Source organism: Pseudophryne corroboree, unplaced genomic scaffold (genome assembly GCF_028390025.1).
Source record: "Pseudophryne corroboree isolate aPseCor3 unplaced genomic scaffold, aPseCor3.hap2 scaffold_844, whole genome shotgun sequence".
NCBI classification, from domain to species: Eukaryota; Metazoa; Chordata; class Amphibia; order Anura; family Myobatrachidae; genus Pseudophryne; species Pseudophryne corroboree.
Window position 1 is genome coordinate 138,954 of NW_026970423.1, and position 20,180 is coordinate 159,133.

Genomic DNA, 20,180 nt, shown 5'->3' on the forward strand with positions numbered 1-20,180 from the left:
GCCAGAAAATGAAGAGCTGTTTAATCACTCAATTGGATTTTTTTTGCCAGCATATTTCTTTTTCTCTGCAACCCACTGCTAAATTGTGCTTCCTAGCTGTTTTTATAAAATCACTGAATCAAATCTAACTCTGATTACATCAGAGAAGGCCAGGTACCCTACACCATAACAGGGGGTTTGAAATTTTGACTTGTCTACTTAAAGATCACCAAAATCTGATAACAAGGTCAATTACGTCCCTGGTTGGGATTGAACCACCAACTTTTTGGTTAGCAGCCGGACACACTAACCGATTGCGCCACAGAGACACTTTGCAAAAAGTACATACTGACAAAGTCTAATAAGCATATATCTAGAACGTTTCCTAGAAAAACTTTAAAAAGTCAATAATCTGGAGAGTTTTTGAAAGATGTTTCTTCCATCAACCAATGAAGAAACACATTGGTACTTTCCCATGATGAGTGAGTGCTTCAGGATCTCTTGCACTTACATGTGCAGCAGAGTACTGCAATGGAAGCATGCTGGGCCCATTACCCAGAGGTAGGCAGATTGAAACTATCCTCTGCTATATGCATTTTTTTTGTTAATTAAAGTAATCCAAAACTGGGATTGATATGTTAGCTCTTTTATGTTTACTTAAAGTACAATAACTTTTACCATTTTAATTTGTTTTAATAGTATATTGACAGTATAGTTTTCTTTAAAAAATCCACTTAATTTTCTTTACCCTATTATTAAAAGGGTAATTGACAAAAACAAACTACATTGTCACCAGAAGAGCAATACAAAATGTACAAGTGATATATTAAAATCATCTTTCCAGCTTGAATTTCAATGATGCATTGGGGCAACGATTTTGTGAGAAACATCTTCACCCTTAAATAAAGATTTTCTTAATTCTTTACCTGTGTGCTAATTAGATATCACCTTGTTTTCACATTAAACAGACTTCCACATGAGAAAGCAGCAAGGATGCATTGGCGTTAATGTTTCCTGGTGTCAACCTGTATTATTTCAGTAGACATTGAAATGAGGATGCATCTTGCTGCCTTTCCAATGAAGCAAGTTTAATTTAGTAATAGGTGAAAAACCATCCTTACAAAGGTGTTCATCAGAGACTTGGCTTTGTGGACACTTTTCAGAGAACAAATTTGTTAGCATAAAAATAAAGCCAGAAAATGAAGAGCTGTTTAATCACTCAATTGGATTTTTTTGCCAGCATATTTTTTTCTCTGCAACCCACTGCTAAATTGTGCTTCCTAGCTGTTTTTTATAAAATTACTTAATCAAATCTAACTCTGATTACATCAGAGAAGGCCAGGTACCCTACATCACAGGTTCTCAAACTCGGTCCTCAAGACCCTACACAGTGCATGTTTTGCAGGTAACCCAGCAGGAGTACAGGTGTATTAATTGCTCACTAACACATTTTAAAAGGCCCACAGGTGCAGCTAATTATTTCACTTGTGATTCTGTGAGGATACCTGCAAAACATGCACTGTGTGCGGTCCTGAGGACCGAGTTTGAGAACCTATGCCCTACATCATAAGAGGGGGTTTGATATTTTGACTTGTCTACTTAAAGATCACCAAAACATGATCACAAGGTCAATTACATCCCTGGGTGGGATTGAACCACCAACCTTTTAGTTAGTAGACAAACACACTAACTGATTGCACCACAGAGACACTTTGCAAAAGTGCATACTGACAAAGGCTAATAAGCATTCATCTAGAACGTTTCCTAGAAAAACTTTAAAAAGTCAATAATCTGGAGAGTTTTTGTAAGATGTTTCTTAGATCAACCAACGAAGAAACACATTGGTACTTTCCCATGATGAGTGAGTGCTTCAGGATCTCTTGCACTAACATGTGCAGCAGAGTACTGCAATGGAAGCATGCTGGGCTTATAACCCAGAGGTAGGCAGATTGAAACTATCCTCTGCTATATGCATTTTTTTTAATTAAAGTAATCCAAAACTGGGATTGATATTTTAGCTCTTTTATTTTTACTTAAAGTACAATAACTTTTACCATTTTAATTTGTTTTAATAGTATATTGACAGTATTGTTTTCTTTCAAAAATCAACTTAATAGTATCTCACCTGGCAGGTAAGTAGGAGTTGGGCTAGAGCTGGGGAGGGTCGCTGCTCGGGCACCCCCCTGTCAAGTGAAGGAGATCCAACTGAGGCAGCACAAGGGAACTCTCGAAAGAAGAACAAGGCTAGAGGAAGATCTGAGACAAAGAAATCTGACTTTTACCAGAGCTGACCAGAGGAAAGCACAAACACAGTCCCCCACTACCACAAATAATGCAGTCGAGTTTCCCACATTTGGGGAAATCACAGGGGTCAGCATACCCAGAATGCAATGAATGAACCTCACCCTGGGAGAACAATCTTCATGACCATGGTATCTCCTATGCAAAATAAGTATGATTTGGGATAGGGCTGGGGAGGGCCGCTGCTCAGGCACATCTCTGTCAAGTAAAGGAGATTCAACTGAAGCAGCACAAGGGAACTCTCATCTGGGGACAACAACTGCAGGGAGAACACATATTTTCAGATGAACATGGGAGGGCAGAAGGCTGCCTAATACTGAAGCACCCCCAAACAACAAACCAAATGCAACAACTAGGCAAGCATTCCTGGGGGAAGGCCTGCAGCAGATGGATTTGCATATGGTGATGTCATCAAAGCAGTGGGTCAAAGTTGGCTTCAACCCTCGTCTGCATATGAAAAGAGAAAAGGGGCGTGCAGGGCATGGCAGCCTTTTGCGGCGCTTGGAAGACCCCTAGTTCGCATTAAACACCTCCACCCTCCTTCGGTGTGGGGCTCATGTTGGCTATGCCCCAGCCCCTGAAGCATTCAAGCTGATTTCTTGCAGCGGCTGGGCACTGTAACAGCTCCAGAGCTGATCTGTAAGGCAAGTAAAAGGGTGTGGGCCCTGCAGCACTACCTGTAGTTCGCATTGTGCGTTGGAAGGCACAAATTAAGCAGACGGGAGAAGTCAGGATAGTGCGCAAGGGCATAGAAGGGAGTGGCTCAAGAAAAGAGAAGTGGAAACAGACAGCAAACTAGGCTGGAGAGAGACCTGAGACAAAGAGATCTGAATTATACGAGAGCCGACCAGGGGAAACACAAATTATGCAGTCAAGTGTCCAACATTTGGGGAAACCGCAGGAGCAGCACACCCAGAGTGCAATGGGTGAGCCTTGCCCTGGGAGAAGCACCTTCATGATCATAGTATCTCACCTGGCAGGTAAGTAGGAGTTGGGCTAGAGCTGGGGAGGGTCGCTGCTCGGGCACCCCCCTGTCAAGTGAAGGAGATCCAACTGAGGCAGCACAAGGGAACTCTCGAAAGAAGAACAAGGCTAGAGGAAGATCTGAGACAAAGAAATCTGACTTTTACCAGAGCTGACCAGAGGAAAGCACAAACACAGTCCCCCACTACCACAAATAATGCAGTCAATTTCCCACATTTGGGGAAATCACAGGGGTCAGCATACCCAGAATGCAATGACTGAACCTCACCCTGGGAGAACAATCTTCATGACCATGGTATCTCCTATGCAAAATAAGTATGATTTGGGATAGGGCTGGGGAGGGCCGCTGCTCAGGCACATCTCTGTCAAGTAAAGGAGATTCAACTGAGGCAGCACAAGGGAACTCTCAGCTGGGGACAACAACTCCAGGGAAACACATATTTTCAGATGAACATGGGAGGGCAGAAGGTTGCCTATTACTGAAGCACCCCCAAACAACAAACCAAATGCAACAACTTGTGCAAGCATTCCTGGGGGAAGGCCTGCAGCAGATGGATTTGCATATGGTGATGTCATCCAAGCAGTGGGTCAAAGATGGCTTCAACCCTCGTCTGCATATGAAAAGAGAAAAGGGGCGTGCAGGGCATGGCAGCCTTTTGCGGCGCTTGGAAGACCCCTAGTTCGCATTAAACACCTCCACCCTCCTTCGGTGTGGGGCTCATGTTGGCTATGCCCCAGCCCCTGAAGCATTCAAGCTGATTTCTTGCAGCAGCTGGGCACTGTAACAGCTCCAGAGCTGATCTGTAAGGCAAGTAAAAGGGTGTGGGCCCTGCAGCACTACCTGTAGTTCGCATTGTGCGTTGGAAGGCACAAATTAAGCAGACGGGAGAAGTCAGGATAGTGCGCAAGGGCATAGAAGGGAGTGGCTCAAGAAAAGAGAAGTGGAAACAGACAGCAAACTAGGCTGGAGAGAGACCTGAGACAAAGAGATCTGAATTATACGAGAGCCGACCAGGGGAAACACAAATTATGCAGTCAAGTTTCCCACATTTGGGGAAATCGCAGGAGCAGCACACCCAGAGTGCAATGGGTGAGCCTTGCCCTGGGAGAAGCACCTTCATGATCATAGTATCTCACCTGGCAGGTAAGTAGGAGTTGGGCTAGAGCTGGGGAGGGTCGCTGCTCGGGCACCCCCCTGTCAAGTGAAGGAGATCCAACTGAGGCAGCACAAGGGAACTCTCGAGAGAAGAACAAGGCTAGAGGAAGATCTGAGACAAAGAAATCTGACTTTTACCAGAGCTGACCAGAGGAAAGCACAAACACAGTCCCTCACTACCACAAATAATGCAGTCCAGTTTCCCACATTTGAGGAAATCACAGGGATCAGCATACCCAGAATGCAATGAATGAACCTCACCCTGGGAGAACAATCTTCATGACCATGGTATCTCCTATGCAAAATAAGTATGATTTGGGATAGGGCTGGGGAGGGCCGCTGCTCAGGCACATCTCTGTCAAGAATTTATAAAGTCTATACATATATATAACCAAATGTCAATATATATATATAGAACCCAGCGCTCCTATCAAAACGTATCTATTTCACCAATTTGTTGCTTATTTAATCTTTATACATCTATTAATTTTCACCATATATTATAAAATGCTGCTCCCATAGGTAGTACTGTTCTACCAATAATAAACCAAATTTTAAAGATAATCACACTTGTTATCAAGGGAGCGCAAAAAATAAAATATACAACCTCTTTATTTTTAAAAAATATATATAGACAGAAGAAACCCACATTCAATAAAATACAATGGAGTCAACATATATAGGCACCACTATCCATATCTAAATGTAATCAGTATCTATTTCATATTGCCCTTGATGACAACGGAATGTCTATTAAAGTGTCCAAAAAATCCTCCTGGATACAGCTGTTGTAATTTAATCGTTACTTTCCAATTGTAATTGATACATTAAATTCCTTCTTGTGGATGAACAGCAACAGTTGTAACCAACGCCTCTTATTTACTGCAGTTAAAGTTCATATGTAACTCACGTGAGTAATGAAAGAAAACAGGGGGAGAGCGCTGTGATGGTTGATGAAACACAGCGGTATGCTACGACCCCCGTTAACCGTGGCTGGATCTTATTGGCACTCGCGGTCGGGATATTCCTCCCTGCCGTGGGGTAGAGACCTCCTTTTGCTCGCTCTCAAATTGCTTTTTCCCCTTCACCGCTGTCTTTACATCAGACGTCCGCCGTGATGTAGCTCGTTCATGAACGGGCTTATATCTCAGCAATCAGAGTGTCCGGTAGTCACCTTCTTACGCGTTTCTCCGCTGTTATCCAAGAGCGGTTTCGTCAGAGGATACATCAGCAGCCTAGCAGGCTATTTTAAAAATGCACCGGACCAATAGCATTACTAATTAGTTGATTGGATACATACATATACTAATTGGATGCATACATGTAATGACTCACATATGGAACAACTTTCTAATTGCAATTGCACATATAAAGGCATTTCATAATATAAAAATAAGCAACATGGTGATTAAAAATAATAATAAAATAAGCAACAAGGTGGTTTAAAAAATAACAGAAAATATATAATCTATATACAGATTAACCTCTAATCTTTCAATCAATACCTCATATCTATAATCACATATACATAATTCAGAAACTCAGCACTAAGGATCCCCATTTACTTATATAAAACCTTTTAGGGTAACATAAATCCATGCCACTACTAAAGCTGCTCTCGTGGCGCAGGGGAAACATCACCTGCACTCTATGCAGTGAGTCCCATGTTCGAATCCAACCCGCTCAGCTTAACATCCATATTATTTATTTACTTTTAATGGGATCATTCTATCAATTCATTTTTACCTTTAATTTTTGTTAATATTATTTCTATATTTCATTATTTTAACCCCTGGAATAATTACATTGCTGCTTAAACAACAAAAAGAATTGAAGAAAAAATAAATATTAAACAGACAATTTAAGGATTCGAAGATTTAAAGATTTAAAGATTTTAAAATTTAAAACAGGGAGGGGGGGGGAGGGAGGGGGGCCTTTTGGGAGAAGGAGGGGGGAAAAATAAAATAAAAATAAAAATATATATATATAGAACCAAGAGAAAGTGTAAAAAGAGGATGGAGGAAGAAATCTGATGTTCATCATTACTAGTGGATTTTACTAAAGAACTTTAAAGGAACACACACAACAGGATTATACAGTTTCATCCTAAGAGGAAAGCTGTTTCCAAAATAGCTACTTCTAATAATTTTGTTTATTTATTAAACATACAATAAATGGATATTCAATAAATAATATATTAGGTAAATCAATAGATAAAATCTTCAGAGACTGCCAATGTTGTTCAGTTCGATGCTCTCATTCAGACCATCAGGTGTAAGGGTACCCAAAGAAAAAATCCAAAATGCCTCCCTTGTCAAGTAAAGGAGATTCAACTGAGGCAGCACAAGGGAACTCTCATTTGGGGACAACAACTGCTGGGAGAACACATATTTTCTGATGAACATGGGAGGGCAGAAGGCTGCCTAATACTGAAGCACCCCCCAAACAACAAACCAAATGCAACAACTAGTGCAAGCATTCCTTGGGGAAGGTCTGCAGAAGATGGATTTGCAAACGGTGATGTTAGCCAAGCAGTGGGCCAAAGTTGGCTGGAACCCTCATCTGCATATGAAAAGAGAAAAGGGGTATGCAGGGCATGGCGGCCTTTTGCGGCGCTTGGATGACCCCTAGTTTGCATTAAACACCCCCACCCTCCTTCGGTGTGGGGCTCATGTTGGCCATGCCCCAGCCCCTGAAGCATTCAAGCTGATTTCTTGCAGCAGCTTGGCACTGTAACAGCTCCAGAGCTACTCTGTAAGGCAAGTAAAAGGGCGTGGGCCCTGCAGCACTACCTGTAGTTCGCATTGTGCGTTGGAAGGCACAAAGTACGCAGACGGGAGAAGTCAAGATAGTGTGCAAGGGCATAGAAGGGAGCGGCTCAAAAAAAGAGAAGTGGAAACAGATAGCAAACTAGGCTGGAGAGAGACCTGAGACAAAGAGATCTGAATTATACGAGAGCCAACCAGGGGAAACACAAATTATGCAGTCAAGTTTCCCACATTTGGGGAAATCGCAGGAGCAGCACACACAGAGTGCAATGGGTGAGCCTTGCCCTGGGAGAAGCACCTTCATGATCATGAAGGTGCTTCTCCCAGGGCAAGGCTCATCCATTGCACTCTGGGTGTGCTGCTCCTGCGATTTCCCCAAATGTGGGAAAGTTGACTGCATAATTTGTGTTTCCCCTGGTTGGCTCTCGTATAATTCAGATCTTTTTGTCTCAGGTCTCTCTCCTGCCTAGTTTGTTGTCTGTTTCCACTTCTCTTTTCTTGAGCCGCTCCCTTCTATGCCCTTGCGCACTATCTTGACTTCTCCCGTCTGCTTACTTTGTGCCTTCCAACGCACAATGCGAACTACAGGTAGTGCTGCAGGGCCCACACCCTTTTACTTGCCTTACAGAGCAGCTCTGGAGCTATTACAGTGCCCAGCTGCTGCAAGTAATCAGCTTGAATGCTTCAGGGGCTGGGGCATAGCCAACATGAGCCCCACACCGAAGTAGGGTGGAGGTGTTTAATGCGAACTAGGGGTCATCCAAGCGCCGCAAAAGGCCGCCATGCCCTGCACGCCCATTTTCTCTTTTCATATGCAGACGAGGGTTGAAGCCAACTTTGACCCACTGCTTGGATGACATCACCATATGCAAATCCATCTGCTGCAGGCCTTCCCCCAGGAATGCTTGTACTAGTTGTTGCATTTGTTTTGTTGTTTGGGGGTGCTTCAGTATTAGGCAGCCTTCTGCCCTCCCATGTTCATCTGAAAATATGTGTTCTCCCTGCAGTTGTTGTCCCCAGATGAGAGTTCCCTTGTGCTGCCTCAGTTGAATCTCCTTTACTTGACAGAGATGTGCCTGAGCAGCGGCCCTCCCCAGCCCTATCCCAAATCATTCTTATTTTGCATAGGAGATACCATGGTCATGAAGATTGTTCTCCCAGGGTGAGGTTCATACATTGCATTCTGGGTATGCTGACCCCTGTGATTTCCCCAAATGTGGGAAACTCGACTGCATTATTTGTGGTAGTGGGGGACTGTGTTTGTTCTTTCCTCTGGTCAGCTCTGGTAAAAGTCAGATTTATTTGTCTCAGATCTTCCTCTAGCCTTGTTCTTCTTTCGAGAGTTTCCTTGTGCTGCCTCAGTTGGATCTCCTACACTTGACAGGGGGGTGCCCGAGCAGCGACCCTCCCCAGCTCTAGCCCAACTCCTACTTACCTGCCAGGTGAGATACTATGATCATGAAGGTGCTTCTCCCAGGGCAAGGCTCACCCATTGCACTCTGGGTGTGCTGCTCCTGTGACTTCCCCAAATGTGAGAAACTTGACTGCATAATTTGTGTTTCCCCTGGTCGGCTCTCGTATAATTCAGATCTATTTGTCTCAGGTCTCTCTCCAGCCTAGTTTGCTGTCTGTTTCCACTTCTCTTTTCTTGAGCCGCTCCCTTCTATGCCCTTGCGCACTATCCTGACTTCTCCGTCTGCTTAATTTGTGCCTTCCAACGCACAATGCGAACTACAGGTAGTGCTGCAGGGCCCACACCCTTTTACTTGCCTTACAGAGCAGCTCTGGAGCTGTTACAGTGCCCAGCTGCTGCAAGAAATCAGCTTGAATGCTTCAGGGGCTGGGGCATAGCCAACATGAGCCCCACACCGAAGGAGGGTGGAGGTGTTTAATGTGAACTAGGGGTCATCCAAGCACCGCAAAAGGCCGCCATGCCCTGCACGCCCCTTTTCTCTTTTCATATGCAGACGAGGGTTGAAGCCAACTTTGACTCACTGCTTGGATGACATCACCATATGCAAATCCATCTGCTGCAGGCCTTTCCCCAGGAATGCTTGCACTAGTTGTTGCATTTGGTTTGTTGTTTGGGGGTGCTTCAGTATTAGGCAGCCTTCTGCCCTCCCATGTTCATCTGAAAATATGTGTTCTCCCTGGAGTTGTTGTCCCCAGATGAGAGTTCCCTTGTGCTGCCTCAGTTGAATCTCCTTTACTTGACAGAGATGTGCCTGAGCAGAGGCCCTCCCCAGCCCTATCCCAAATCATACTTATTTTGCATAGGAGATACCATGGTCATGAATATTGTTCTCCCAGGGTGAGGTTCATTCATTGCATTCTGGGTATGCTGACCCCTGTGATTTCCCCAAATGTGGGAAACTCGACTGCATTATTTGTGGTAGTGGGGGACTGTGTTTGTTCTTTCCTCTGGTCAGCTCTGGTAAAAGTCAGATTTATTTGTCTCAGATCTTCTTCTAGCCTTGTTCTTCTTTCGAGAGTTTCCTTGTGCTGCCTCGGTTGGATCTCCTTCACTTGACAGGGGGGTGCCCGAGCAGCGACCCTCCCCAGCTCTAGCCCAACTCCTACTTACCTGCCAGGTGAGATACTATGATCATGAAGGTGCTTCTCCCAGGGCAAGGCTCACCCATTGCACTCTGGGTGTGCTGCTCCTGTGATTTCCCCAAATGTGGGAAACTTGACTGCATAATTTGTGTTTCCCCTGGTCGGCTCTCGTTTAATTCAGATCTCTTTGTCTCAGGTCTCTCTCCAGCCTAGTTTGCTGTCTGTTTCCACTTCTCTTTTCTTGAGCCGCTCCCTTCTATGCCCTTGCGCACTATCCTGACTTCTCCCGTCTGCTTAATTTGTGCCTTCCAACGCACAATGTGAACTACAGGTAGTGCTGCAGGGCCCACACCCTTTTACTTGCCTTACAGAGCAGCTCTGGAGCTGTTACAGTGCACAGCTGCTGCAAGAAATCAGCTTGAATGCTTCAGGGGCTGGGGCATAGCCAACATGAGCCCCACACCGAAGGAGGGTGGAGGTGTTTAATGCGAACTAGTGGTCATCCAAGCGCCGCAAAAGGCCGCCATGCCCTGCACGCCCCTTTTCTCTTTTCATATGCAGACGAGGGTTGAAGCCAACTTTGACTCACTGCTTGGATGACATCACCATATGCAAATCCATCTGCTGCAGGCCTTCCCCCAGGAATGCTTGCACTAGTTGTTGCATTTGGTTTGTTGTTTGGGGGTGCTTCAGTATTAGGCAGCCTTCTGCCCTCCCATGTTCATCTGAAAATATGTGTTCTCCCTGGAGTTGTTGTCCCCAGATGAGAGTTCCCTTGTGCTGCCTCAGTTGAATCTCCTTTACTTGACAGAGATGTGCCTGAGCAGCGGCCCTCCCCAGCCCTATCCCAAATCATACTTATTTTGCATAGGAGATACCATGGTCATGAAGATTGTTCTCCCAGGGTGAGGTTCATTCATTGCATTCTGGGTATGCTGACCCCTGTGATTTCCCCAAATGTGGGAAACTCGACTGCATTATTTGTGGTAGTGGGGGACTGTGTTTGTGCTTTCCTCTGGTCAGCTCTGGTAAAAGTCAGATTTATTTGTCTCAGATTTTCCTCTAGCCTTGTTCTTCTTTCGAGAGTTCCCTTGTGCTGCCTCAGTTGGATCTCCTTCACTTGACAGGGGGGTGCCCGAGCAGCGACCCTCCCCAGCTCTAGCCCAACTCCTACTTACCTGCCAGGTGAGATACTATGATCATGAAGGTGCTTCTCCCAGGGCAAGGCTCAGCCATTGCACTCTGGGTGTGCTGCTACTGTGATTTCCCCAAATGTGGGAAACTTGACTGCATAATTTGTGTTTCCCCTGGTCGGCTCTCGTATAATTCAGATCTCTTTGTCTCAGGTCTCTCTCCAGCCTAGTTTGCTGTCTGTTTCCACTTCTCTTTTCTTGAGCTGCTCCCTTCTATGCCCTTGCGCACTATCCTGACTTCTCCCGTCTGCTTACTTTGTGCCTTCCAACGCACAATGCAAATTACAGGTAGTGCTGCAGGGCCCACGCCCTTTTACTTGCCTTACAGAGTAGCTCTGGAGCTGTTACAGTGCCCAGCTGCTGCAAGAAATCAGCTTGAATGCTTCAGGGGCTGGGGCATAGCAAACATGAGCCCCACACCGAAGGAGGGTGGAGGTGTTTAATGCGAGCTAGGGGTCATCCAAGCGCCGCAAAAGGCCGCCATGCCCTGCACGCCCCTTTTCTCTTTTCATATGCAGACGAGGGTTGAAGCCAACTTTGACCCACTGCTTGGATGACATCACCATATGCAAATACATCTGCTGCAGGACTTCCCCCAGGAATGCTTGCACTAGTTGTTGCATTTGGTTTGTTGTTTGGGGGTGCTTCAGTATTAAGCAGCATTCTGCCCTCCCATGTTCATCTGAAAATATGTGTTCTCCCTGCAGTTGTTGTCCCCAGATGAGAGTTCCCCTGTGCTGCCTCATCTGAATCTCCTTTACTTGACAGAGATGTGCCTGAGCAGCGGCCCTCCCCAGCCCTATCCCAAATCATACTTATTTTGCATAGGAGATACCATGGTCATGAAGATTGATCACCCAGGGTGAGGTTCATTCATTGCATTCTGGGTATGCTGACCCCTATAATTTCCCCAAATGTGGGAAAGTCGACTGCATTATTTGTGGTAGTTGAGGACTGTGTTTGTGCTTTCCTCTGGTCAGCTCGGGTAAAAGTCAGATTTCTTTGTCTTAGATCTTCCTCTAGCCTTGTTCTTCTTTCGAGAGTTCCCTTGTGCTGCCTCAGTTGGATCTCCTTCACTTGACAGGGGGGTGCCCGAGCAGCGACCCTCCCCAGCTCTAGACCAACTCCTACTTACCTGCCAGGTGAGATACTATGATCAGGAAGGTGCTTCTCCCAGGGCAAGGCTCACCCATTGCACTCTGGGTGTGCTGCTCCTGTGATTTCCCAAAATGTGGGACACTTGACTGCATAATTTGTGTTTCCTCTGGTCGGCTCTCGTATAATTCAGATCTCTTTGTATCAGGTCTCTCTCCAGCCTAGTTTGCTGTCTGTTTCCACTTCTCTTTTCTTGAGCCGTTCCCTTCTATGCCCTTGCGCATTATCCTGACTTCTCCCGTCTGCTTACTTTGTGCCTTCCAACGCACAATGCGAACTACAGGTAGTGCTGCAGGGCCCACACCCTTTTACTTGCCTTAAAGAGCAGCTCTGGAGCTGTTACAGTGCCCAGCTGCTGCAAGAAATCAGCTTGAATGCTTCAGGGGCTGGGGCATGGCCAACATGAGCCCTACACCGAAGGAGGGTGGGGGTGTTTAATGCGAACTAGGGGTCATCCAAGCGCCGCAAAAGGCCGCCATGCCCTGCATAACCCTTTTCTCTTTTCATATGCAGATGAGGGTTCCAGCCAACTTTGGCCCACTGCTTGGATGACATCACTGTATGCAAATCCGTCTTCTGCAGACCTTCCCCCAGGAATGCTTGTACTAGTTGTTGCATTTGGTTTGTTGTTTGGGGGTGCTTCAGTATTAGGCAGCCTTCTGCCCTCCCATGTTCATCTGAAAATATGTGTTCTCCCTGCAGTTGTTGTCCCCAGATGAGAGTTCCCTTGTGCTGCCTCAGTTGAATCTCCTTTACTTGACAGAGATGTGCCTGAGCAGCGGCCCTCCCCAGCCCTATCCCAAATCATACTTATTTTTCATAGGAGATACCATGGTCATGAAGATTGATCTCCCAGGGTGAGGATCATTCATTGCATTCTGGGTATGCTGACCCATATGATTTCCCCAAATGTGGGAAACTCGACTGCATTATTGACCATGGTATCTCCTATGCAAAATAAGTATGATTTGGGATAGGGCTGGGGAGGGCCGCTGCTCAGGCATATCTCTGTCAAGTAAAGGAGATTCAACTGAGGCAGCACAAGGGAACTCTCATCTGGGGACAACAACTGCAGGGAGAACACATATTTTCAAATGAACATGGGAGGGCAGAAGGCTGCCTAATATTGAAGCACCTCCAAACAACAAACCAAATGCAACAACTAGTACAAGCATTCCTGGGGGAAGGTCTGCAGAAGACGGATTTGCATACAGTGATGTCATCCAAGCAGTGGGCCAAAGTTGGGTGGAACCCTCATCTGCATATGAAAAGAGAAAAGGGGTATGCAGGGCATGGCGGCCTTTTGCGGTGCTTGGATGACCCTTAGTTCGCATTAAACACCCCCACCCTCCTTCGGTGTGGGGCTCATGTTGGCAATGCCCCAGCCCCTGAAGCATTCAAGCTGATTTCTTGCAGCAGCTTGGCACTGTAACAGCTCCAGAGCTGCTCTGTAAGGCAAGTAAAAGGGTGTGGGCCCTGCAGCACTACCTGTAGTTCGCATTGTGCGTTGGAAGGCACAAAGTAAGCAGACAGGAGGAGAAGTCAGGATAGTGCACATGGGTATAGAAGGGAGAGGCTCAAAAAAAAAGAAGTGGAAACAGACAGCAAACTAGGCTGGAGAGAGACCTGAGACAAAGAGATCTGAATTATATGAAAGCCGACCAGTGGAAACACAAATTATGCAGTTAAGTGTCCCACATTAGGGGAAATCGCAGGAGCAGCACACCCAGAGTGCAATGGGTGAGCCTTGCCCTGGGAGAAGTACCTTCCTGATCATAGTATCTCACCTGGCAGGTAAGTAGGAGTTGGGCTAGAGCTGGGGAGGGTCACTGCTCGGGCACCCCCCTGTCAAGAGAAGGAGATCCAACTGAGGCAGCACAAGGGAACTCTCGAAAGAAGAACAAGGCTAGAGGAAGATCTGAGACAAAGAAATCTGACTTTTACCAGAGCTGACCAGAGGAAAGCACAAACACAGTCCCCCACTACCACAAATAATGCAGTCAAGTTTCCCACATTTGGGGAAATCACAGGGGTCAGCATACCCAGAATGCAATGAATGAACCTCACCCTGGGAGAACAATCTTCATGACCATGGTATCTCCTATGCAAAATAAGTATGATTTGGGATAGGGCTGGGGAGGGCCGCTGCTCAGGCATATCTCTGTCAAGTAAAGGAGATTCAACTGAGGCAGCACAAGGGAACTCTCATCTGGGGACAACAACTGCAGGGAGAACACATATTTTCAAATGAACATGGGAGGGCAGAAGGCTGCCTAATACTGAAGCACCCCCAAACAACAAACCAAATGCAACAACTAGTACAAGCATTCCTGGGGGAAGTTCTGCAGAAGACGGATTTGCATACAGTGATGTCATCCAAGCAGTGGGCCAAAGTTGGCTGGAACCCTCATCTGCATATGAAAAGAGAAAAGGGGTATGCAGGGCATGGCGGCCTTTTGCGGTGCTTGGATGACCCTTAGTTCGCATTAAACACCCCCACCCTCCTTCGGTGTGGGGCTCATGTTGGCAATGCCCCAGCCCCTGAAGCATTCAAGTTGATTTCTTGCAGCAGCTTGGCACTGTAACAGCTCCAGAGCTGCTCTGTAAGGCAAGTAAAAGGGTGTGGGCCCTGCAGCACTACCTGTAGTTCGCATTGTGCGTTGGAAGGCACAAAGTAAGCAGACAGGAGGAGAAGTCAGGATAGTGCACAAGGGTATAGAAGGGAGGGGCTCAAAAAAAAAAGAAGTGGAAACAGACAGCAAACTAGGCTGGAGAGAGACCTGAGACAAAGAGATCTGAATTATATGAAAGCCGACCAGTGGAAACACAAATTATGCAGTTAAGTGTCCCACATTAGGGGAAATTGCAGGAGCAGCACACCCAGAGTGCAATGGGTGAGCCTTGCCCTGGGAGAAGTACCTTCCTGATCATAGTATCTCACCTGGCAGGTAAGTAGGAGTTGGGCTAGAGCTGGGGAGGGTCACTGCTCGGGCACCCCCCTGTCAAGTGAAGGAGATCCAACTGAGGCAGCACAAGGGAACTCTCGAAAGAAGAACAAGGCTAGAGGAAGATCTGAGACAAAGAAATCTGACTTTTACCAGAGCTGACCAGAGGAAAGCACAAACACAGTCCCCCACTACCACAAATAATGCAGTCAAGTTTCCCACATTTGGGGAAATCACAGGGGTCAGCATACCCAGAATGCAATGAATGAACCTCACCCTGGGAGAACAATCTTCATGACCATGGTATCTCCTATGCAAAATAAGTATGATTTGGGATAGGGCTGGGGAGGGCCGCTGCTCAGGCATATCTCTGTCAAGTAAAGGAGATTCAACTGAGGCAGCACAAGGGAACTCTCATCTGGGGACAACAACTGCAGGGAGAACACTTATTTTCAAATGAACATGGGAGAGCAGAAGGGTGCCTAATACTGAAGCACCCCCAAACAACAAACCAAATGCAACAACTAGTACAAGCATTCCTGGGGGAAGGTCTGCAGAAGACGGATTTGCATACAGTGATGTCATCCAAGCAGTGGGCCAAAGTTGGCTGAAACCCTCATCTGCATATGAAAAGAGAATAGGGGTATGCAGGGCATGGCGGCCTTTTGCGGCGCTTGGATGACCCTTAGTTCGCATTAAACACCCCCACCCTCCTTCGGTGTGGGGCTCATATTGGCAATGCCCCAGCCCTTGAAGCATTCAAGCTGATTTCTTGCAGCAGCTTGGCACTGTAACAGCTCCAGAGCTGCTCTGTAAGGCAAGTAAAAGGGTGTGGGCCCTGCAGCACTGCCTGTAATTTGCATTGTGCATTGGAAGGCCCAAAGTAAGCAGACAGGAGGAGAAGTCAGGATAGCGCACAAGGGTATAGAAGGGAGGGGCTAAAAAAAAGAAGAAGTGGAAACAGACAGCAAACTAGGCTGGAGAGAGACCTGAGACAAAGAGATCTGAATTATATGAAAGCCGACCAGTGGAAATACAAATTATGCAGTCAAGTTTCCCACATTTGGGGAAATCACAGGGGCAGCACACCCAGAGTGCAATGGGTGAGCCTTGCCCTGGGAGAAGCACCTTCATGATCATAGTATCTCACCTGGCAGGTAAGTAGGAGTTGGGCTAGAGCTGGGGAGGGTCGCTGCTCAAGCACCCCCCTGTCAAGTGAAGGAGATCCAACTGAGGCAGCACAAGGGAACTCTCGAAAGAAGAACAAGGCTAGAGAAAGATCTGAGACAAAGAAATCTGACTTTTACCAGAGCTGACCAGAGGAAAACACAAACACAGTCCCCCACTACCACAAATAATGCAGTCGAGTTTCCCACATTTGGGGAAATCACAGGGGTCAGCATACCCAGAATGCAATGAATGAACCTCACCCTGGGAGAACAATCTTCATGACCATGGTATCTCCTATGCAAAATAAGTATGATTTGGGATAGGGCTGGGGAGGGCCGCTGCTCAGGCACATCTCTGTCAAGTAAAGGAGATTCAACAGAGGCAGCACAAGGGAACTCTCATCTGGGGACAACAACTGCAGGGAGAACACATATTTTCAAATGAACATGGGAGGGCAGAAGGCAGCCTAATACTGAAGCACCCCCAAACAACAAACCAAATGCAACAACTAGTACAAGCATTCCTGGGGGAAGGTCTGCAGAAGACGGATTTGCATACAGTGATGTCATCCAAGCAGTGGGCCAAAGTTGGCTGGAACCCTCATCTGCATATGAAAAGAGAAAAGGGGTATGCAGGGCATGGCGGCCTTTTGCGGTGCTTGGATGACCCTTAGTTCGCATTAAACACCTCCACCCTCCTTCGGTGTGGGGCTATGCCCCAGCCCCTGAAGCATTCAAGCTGATTTCTTGCAGCAGCTGGGCACTGTAACAGCTCCAGAGCTGCTCTGTAAGGCAAGTTAAAGGGTGTGGGCCCTGCAGCACTACCTGTAGTTTGCATTGTGCGTTGGAAGGCACAAAGTAAGCAGACGGGAGAAGTCAGGATAGTGCGCAAGGGCATAGAAGGGAGCAACTCAAGAAAAGAGAAGTGGAAACAGACAGCAAACTAGGCTGGAGAGAGACCTGAGACAAAGAGATCTGAATTATACGAGAGCCGACCAGGGGAAACACAAATTATGCAGTCAAGTGTCCAACATTTGGGGAAACCGCAGGAGCAGCACACCCAGAGTGCAATGGGTGAGCCTTGCCCTGGGAGAAGCACCTTCATGATCATAGTATCTCACCTGGCAGGTAAGTAGGAGTTGGTCTAGAGCTGGGGAGGGTCGCTGCTCAGGCACCCCCTTGTCAAGTGAAGGATATCCAACTGAGGCAGCACATGGAAACTCTCGAAAGAAGAACAAGGCTAGAGGAAGATCTGAGACAAATAAATCTGACTTTTACCAGAGCTGACCAGAGGAAAGCACAAACACAGTCCCCCACTACCACAAATAATGCAGTCGAGTTTCCCACATTTGGGGAAATCACAGGGGTCAGCATACCCAGAATGCAATGAATGAACCTCACCCTGGGAGAACAATCTTCATGACCATGGTATCTCCTATGCAAAATAAGTATGATTTGGGATAGGGCTGGGGAGGGCCGCTGCTCAGGCACATCTCTGTCAAGAATTTATAAAGTCTATACATATATATAACCAAATGTCAATATATATATATAGAACCCAGCGCTCCTATCAAAACTTATCTATTTCACCAATTTGTTGCTTATTTAATCTTTATACATCTATTAATTTTCACCATATATTATAAAATGCTGCTCCCATAGGTAGTACTGTTCTACCAATAATAAACCAAATTTTAAAGATAATCACATTTGTTATAAAGGGAGCGCAAAAAATAAAATATACAAGCTCTTTATTTTAAAAAAATATATATAGACAGAAGAAACCCACATTCAATAAAATACAATGGAGTCAACATATATAGGCACCACTATCCATATCTAAATGTAATCAGGATCTATTTCATATTGCCCTTGATGACAACGGAATGTTTATTAAAGTGTCCTAAAAATCCTCCTGGATACAGCTGTTGTAATTTATTCGTTACTTTCCAATTGTAATTGATACATTAAATTCCTTCTTGTGGATGAACAGCAACAGTTGTAACCAACGCCTCTTATTTACTGCAGTTAAAGTTCATATGTAACTCACGTGAGTAATGAAAGAAAACAGGGGGAGAGCGCTGTGATGGTTGGTGAAACACAGCGGTATGCTACGACCCCCGTTAACCGTGGCTGGATCATATTGGCACTCGCGGTCGGGATATTTCTCCCTGCCGTGGGGTAGAGACCTCCTTTTGCTCGGTCTCAAATTGCTTTTTCCCCTTCACCGCTGTCTTTACATCAGACGTCCGCCGTGATGTAGCTCGTTCATGAACGGGCTTATATCTCAGCAATCAGAGTGTCCTGTAATCACCTTTCTTACGCGTTTCTCCGCTGTTATCCAAGAGCGGTTTCGTCAGAGGATACATCAGCAGCCTAGCAGGCTCTTTTTAAAATGCACCGGACCAATAGCATTACTAATTAGTTGATTGGATACATACATGTACTAATTGGATGCATACATGTAATGACTCACATATGGAACAACTTTCTAATTGCAATTGCACATATAAAGGCATTTCATAATATAAAAATAAGCAACATGGTGATTAAAAATAATAATAAAATAAGCAACAAGGTGGTTTAAAAAATAACAGAAAATATATAATCTATATACAGATTAACCTATAATCTTTCAATCAATACCTCATATCTATAATCACATATACATAATTCAGAGACTCAGCACTAAGGATCCCCATTTACTTATATAAAACTGTCAAAGTCAGAAAAATATCACTATGCACACTGCCATATCTGCACCTCATGCGAGCTCCCGCTGCGCGTGCAAGAGCTCTCCCGTGCGTGCGCATACTCGCAGTCGCGTGCACCCGCAGGCGCACGATATGCGGATTTACGGTAGAGTTTGTATGCGTCTAGCGGGCGACTCAATCGATATATATTTTAACCATATAATGTATTTTGTAGATTATGGTCCCTTTGATAGAATCTGAAAGTTTAGTTAATATAGCATGTTCATGGACAGAGAGATCCCTCTTTGTTTGATACGAAGGGTCAGACATGAGTCATACAGTGGTGTTTAGTATCCATCGGAAGAGTATTTAATTAGCAATATTCCGGTGTTGGTTTGAAGCAGATTAATCGCTCGTGCGAATAGTTATGGACATAAGAAGTTTATGTACTTTTACTATTATTTGCACTTACTTATCCATGCGGCGGGAAACCTAGTTTCCCACCCACCTGAGCAGTTGGAAATAGTCACAGCCCACCTGTATGAATCAACCTATAACCTTTTGTTATAATGCGAAGACGAATTCCTGTGTCCAATGAACAATGAGATTGTAGGGACCATTGAATTGTATTGTGTGTGTGGGGTATAAATAGACAAGCCGATCATATCCAGCTCTCACTCTTCAACGGTTCTCATTGCTGATAATCGGGAGCTGGATATCCAGAGGCGCATGCGATCGTTCCCCTTGGGCGTAAGTTTTTCTCCGCAATCATATTGTCTTTATTGGTATTGTGGGCCATATCTCTCTCTCTCTCTCCTCTCCTCTTTCTCTCATTTTTTTCCTTAAACGTACTTGTATTGTATTGTATTTCCTGTGTAGTTATCTGGTTAGTTAGTCTATGTTATATTGGTAGTGTATGACTTGTATTGTATTATTCTTTTGCAAGTATAACATTCATATAAGGCGTTAGACCCTAAGCCCGGCATTTGTGTATTTCTTATGGTGTTAAGTATTCTCAGGTCTGTCGGAGACGCTCGAATAGCTTTAAGTTAATAAGGTTACATTGTGTTGCATCTACACCCCACCATTACACTAAGGTTTTTCCTGTATAATACATTGTTCATGGTTTACATGTAAAGGTTTAACATTGTGAGCGTCTGCGCCGCTGGTGATCTCCTCGTGGTCCCGAGCGTACGCTACGCTAAGCGATTGTTACGCAACGTGCGTACCCTTACGGTACTCCAGACGTCAATAGCGTACAGTGTTCTTAGGCCTCTTAAA

At 45.7% G+C, this 20,180-nt stretch overlaps 23 non-coding genes across 23 annotated transcripts; 9 read left to right on the forward strand and 14 right to left on the reverse strand.

Moving 5' to 3' along the window:
- Positions 1-2,271: 2,271 nt before the first annotated feature.
- Positions 2,272-2,435, reverse strand: LOC135042964 (U1 spliceosomal RNA). The gene has a single exon (XR_010236010.1). It is a non-coding gene; the product is annotated as a U1 spliceosomal RNA (small nuclear RNA).
- Positions 2,436-3,105: 670 nt separating this feature from the next.
- Positions 3,106-3,268, reverse strand: LOC135043002 (U1 spliceosomal RNA). The gene has a single exon (XR_010236046.1). It is a non-coding gene; the product is annotated as a U1 spliceosomal RNA (small nuclear RNA).
- A 152-nt stretch (positions 3,269-3,420) lies between these two features.
- LOC135042977 (U1 spliceosomal RNA) lies at positions 3,421-3,583 on the reverse strand. Its single transcript, XR_010236022.1, has one exon. It is a non-coding gene; the product is annotated as a U1 spliceosomal RNA (small nuclear RNA).
- A 670-nt stretch (positions 3,584-4,253) lies between these two features.
- LOC135042987 (U1 spliceosomal RNA) lies at positions 4,254-4,416 on the reverse strand. Its single transcript, XR_010236031.1, has one exon. It is a non-coding gene; the product is annotated as a U1 spliceosomal RNA (small nuclear RNA).
- A 152-nt stretch (positions 4,417-4,568) lies between these two features.
- LOC135042981 (U1 spliceosomal RNA) lies at positions 4,569-4,732 on the reverse strand. Its single transcript, XR_010236026.1, has one exon. It is a non-coding gene; the product is annotated as a U1 spliceosomal RNA (small nuclear RNA).
- A 2,628-nt stretch (positions 4,733-7,360) lies between these two features.
- On the reverse strand, positions 7,361-7,524 carry LOC135043006 (U1 spliceosomal RNA). The gene has a single exon (XR_010236050.1). It is a non-coding gene; the product is annotated as a U1 spliceosomal RNA (small nuclear RNA).
- Positions 7,465-7,628, forward strand: LOC135043005 (U1 spliceosomal RNA). The gene has a single exon (XR_010236049.1). It is a non-coding gene; the product is annotated as a U1 spliceosomal RNA (small nuclear RNA).
- A 671-nt stretch (positions 7,629-8,299) lies between these two features.
- Positions 8,300-8,463, forward strand: LOC135042976 (U1 spliceosomal RNA). The gene has a single exon (XR_010236021.1). It is a non-coding gene; the product is annotated as a U1 spliceosomal RNA (small nuclear RNA).
- Positions 8,464-8,615: 152 nt separating this feature from the next.
- On the forward strand, positions 8,616-8,778 carry LOC135043004 (U1 spliceosomal RNA). The gene has a single exon (XR_010236048.1). It is a non-coding gene; the product is annotated as a U1 spliceosomal RNA (small nuclear RNA).
- A 670-nt stretch (positions 8,779-9,448) lies between these two features.
- LOC135042971 (U1 spliceosomal RNA) lies at positions 9,449-9,612 on the forward strand. Its single transcript, XR_010236016.1, has one exon. It is a non-coding gene; the product is annotated as a U1 spliceosomal RNA (small nuclear RNA).
- Positions 9,613-9,764: 152 nt separating this feature from the next.
- LOC135042990 (U1 spliceosomal RNA) lies at positions 9,765-9,927 on the forward strand. The gene has a single exon (XR_010236034.1). It is a non-coding gene; the product is annotated as a U1 spliceosomal RNA (small nuclear RNA).
- Positions 9,928-10,598: 671 nt separating this feature from the next.
- LOC135042965 (U1 spliceosomal RNA) lies at positions 10,599-10,762 on the forward strand. Its single transcript, XR_010236011.1, has one exon. It is a non-coding gene; the product is annotated as a U1 spliceosomal RNA (small nuclear RNA).
- A 152-nt stretch (positions 10,763-10,914) lies between these two features.
- Positions 10,915-11,077, forward strand: LOC135042998 (U1 spliceosomal RNA). Its single transcript, XR_010236042.1, has one exon. It is a non-coding gene; the product is annotated as a U1 spliceosomal RNA (small nuclear RNA).
- A 671-nt stretch (positions 11,078-11,748) lies between these two features.
- Positions 11,749-11,912, forward strand: LOC135042984 (U1 spliceosomal RNA). Its single transcript, XR_010236028.1, has one exon. It is a non-coding gene; the product is annotated as a U1 spliceosomal RNA (small nuclear RNA).
- Positions 11,913-12,064: 152 nt separating this feature from the next.
- LOC135042992 (U1 spliceosomal RNA) lies at positions 12,065-12,227 on the forward strand. The gene has a single exon (XR_010236036.1). It is a non-coding gene; the product is annotated as a U1 spliceosomal RNA (small nuclear RNA).
- Positions 12,228-13,731: 1,504 nt separating this feature from the next.
- Positions 13,732-13,894, reverse strand: LOC135042997 (U1 spliceosomal RNA). Its single transcript, XR_010236041.1, has one exon. It is a non-coding gene; the product is annotated as a U1 spliceosomal RNA (small nuclear RNA).
- Positions 13,895-14,046: 152 nt separating this feature from the next.
- Positions 14,047-14,210, reverse strand: LOC135042969 (U1 spliceosomal RNA). The gene has a single exon (XR_010236014.1). It is a non-coding gene; the product is annotated as a U1 spliceosomal RNA (small nuclear RNA).
- A 675-nt stretch (positions 14,211-14,885) lies between these two features.
- LOC135042996 (U1 spliceosomal RNA) lies at positions 14,886-15,048 on the reverse strand. The gene has a single exon (XR_010236040.1). It is a non-coding gene; the product is annotated as a U1 spliceosomal RNA (small nuclear RNA).
- A 152-nt stretch (positions 15,049-15,200) lies between these two features.
- On the reverse strand, positions 15,201-15,364 carry LOC135042970 (U1 spliceosomal RNA). The gene has a single exon (XR_010236015.1). It is a non-coding gene; the product is annotated as a U1 spliceosomal RNA (small nuclear RNA).
- Positions 15,365-16,039: 675 nt separating this feature from the next.
- On the reverse strand, positions 16,040-16,202 carry LOC135042991 (U1 spliceosomal RNA). The gene has a single exon (XR_010236035.1). It is a non-coding gene; the product is annotated as a U1 spliceosomal RNA (small nuclear RNA).
- Positions 16,203-16,354: 152 nt separating this feature from the next.
- On the reverse strand, positions 16,355-16,518 carry LOC135042968 (U1 spliceosomal RNA). Its single transcript, XR_010236013.1, has one exon. It is a non-coding gene; the product is annotated as a U1 spliceosomal RNA (small nuclear RNA).
- Positions 16,519-17,179: 661 nt separating this feature from the next.
- On the reverse strand, positions 17,180-17,342 carry LOC135043003 (U1 spliceosomal RNA). The gene has a single exon (XR_010236047.1). It is a non-coding gene; the product is annotated as a U1 spliceosomal RNA (small nuclear RNA).
- A 152-nt stretch (positions 17,343-17,494) lies between these two features.
- Positions 17,495-17,658, reverse strand: LOC135042966 (U1 spliceosomal RNA). The gene has a single exon (XR_010236012.1). It is a non-coding gene; the product is annotated as a U1 spliceosomal RNA (small nuclear RNA).
- Positions 17,659-20,180: the final 2,522 nt, after the last annotated feature.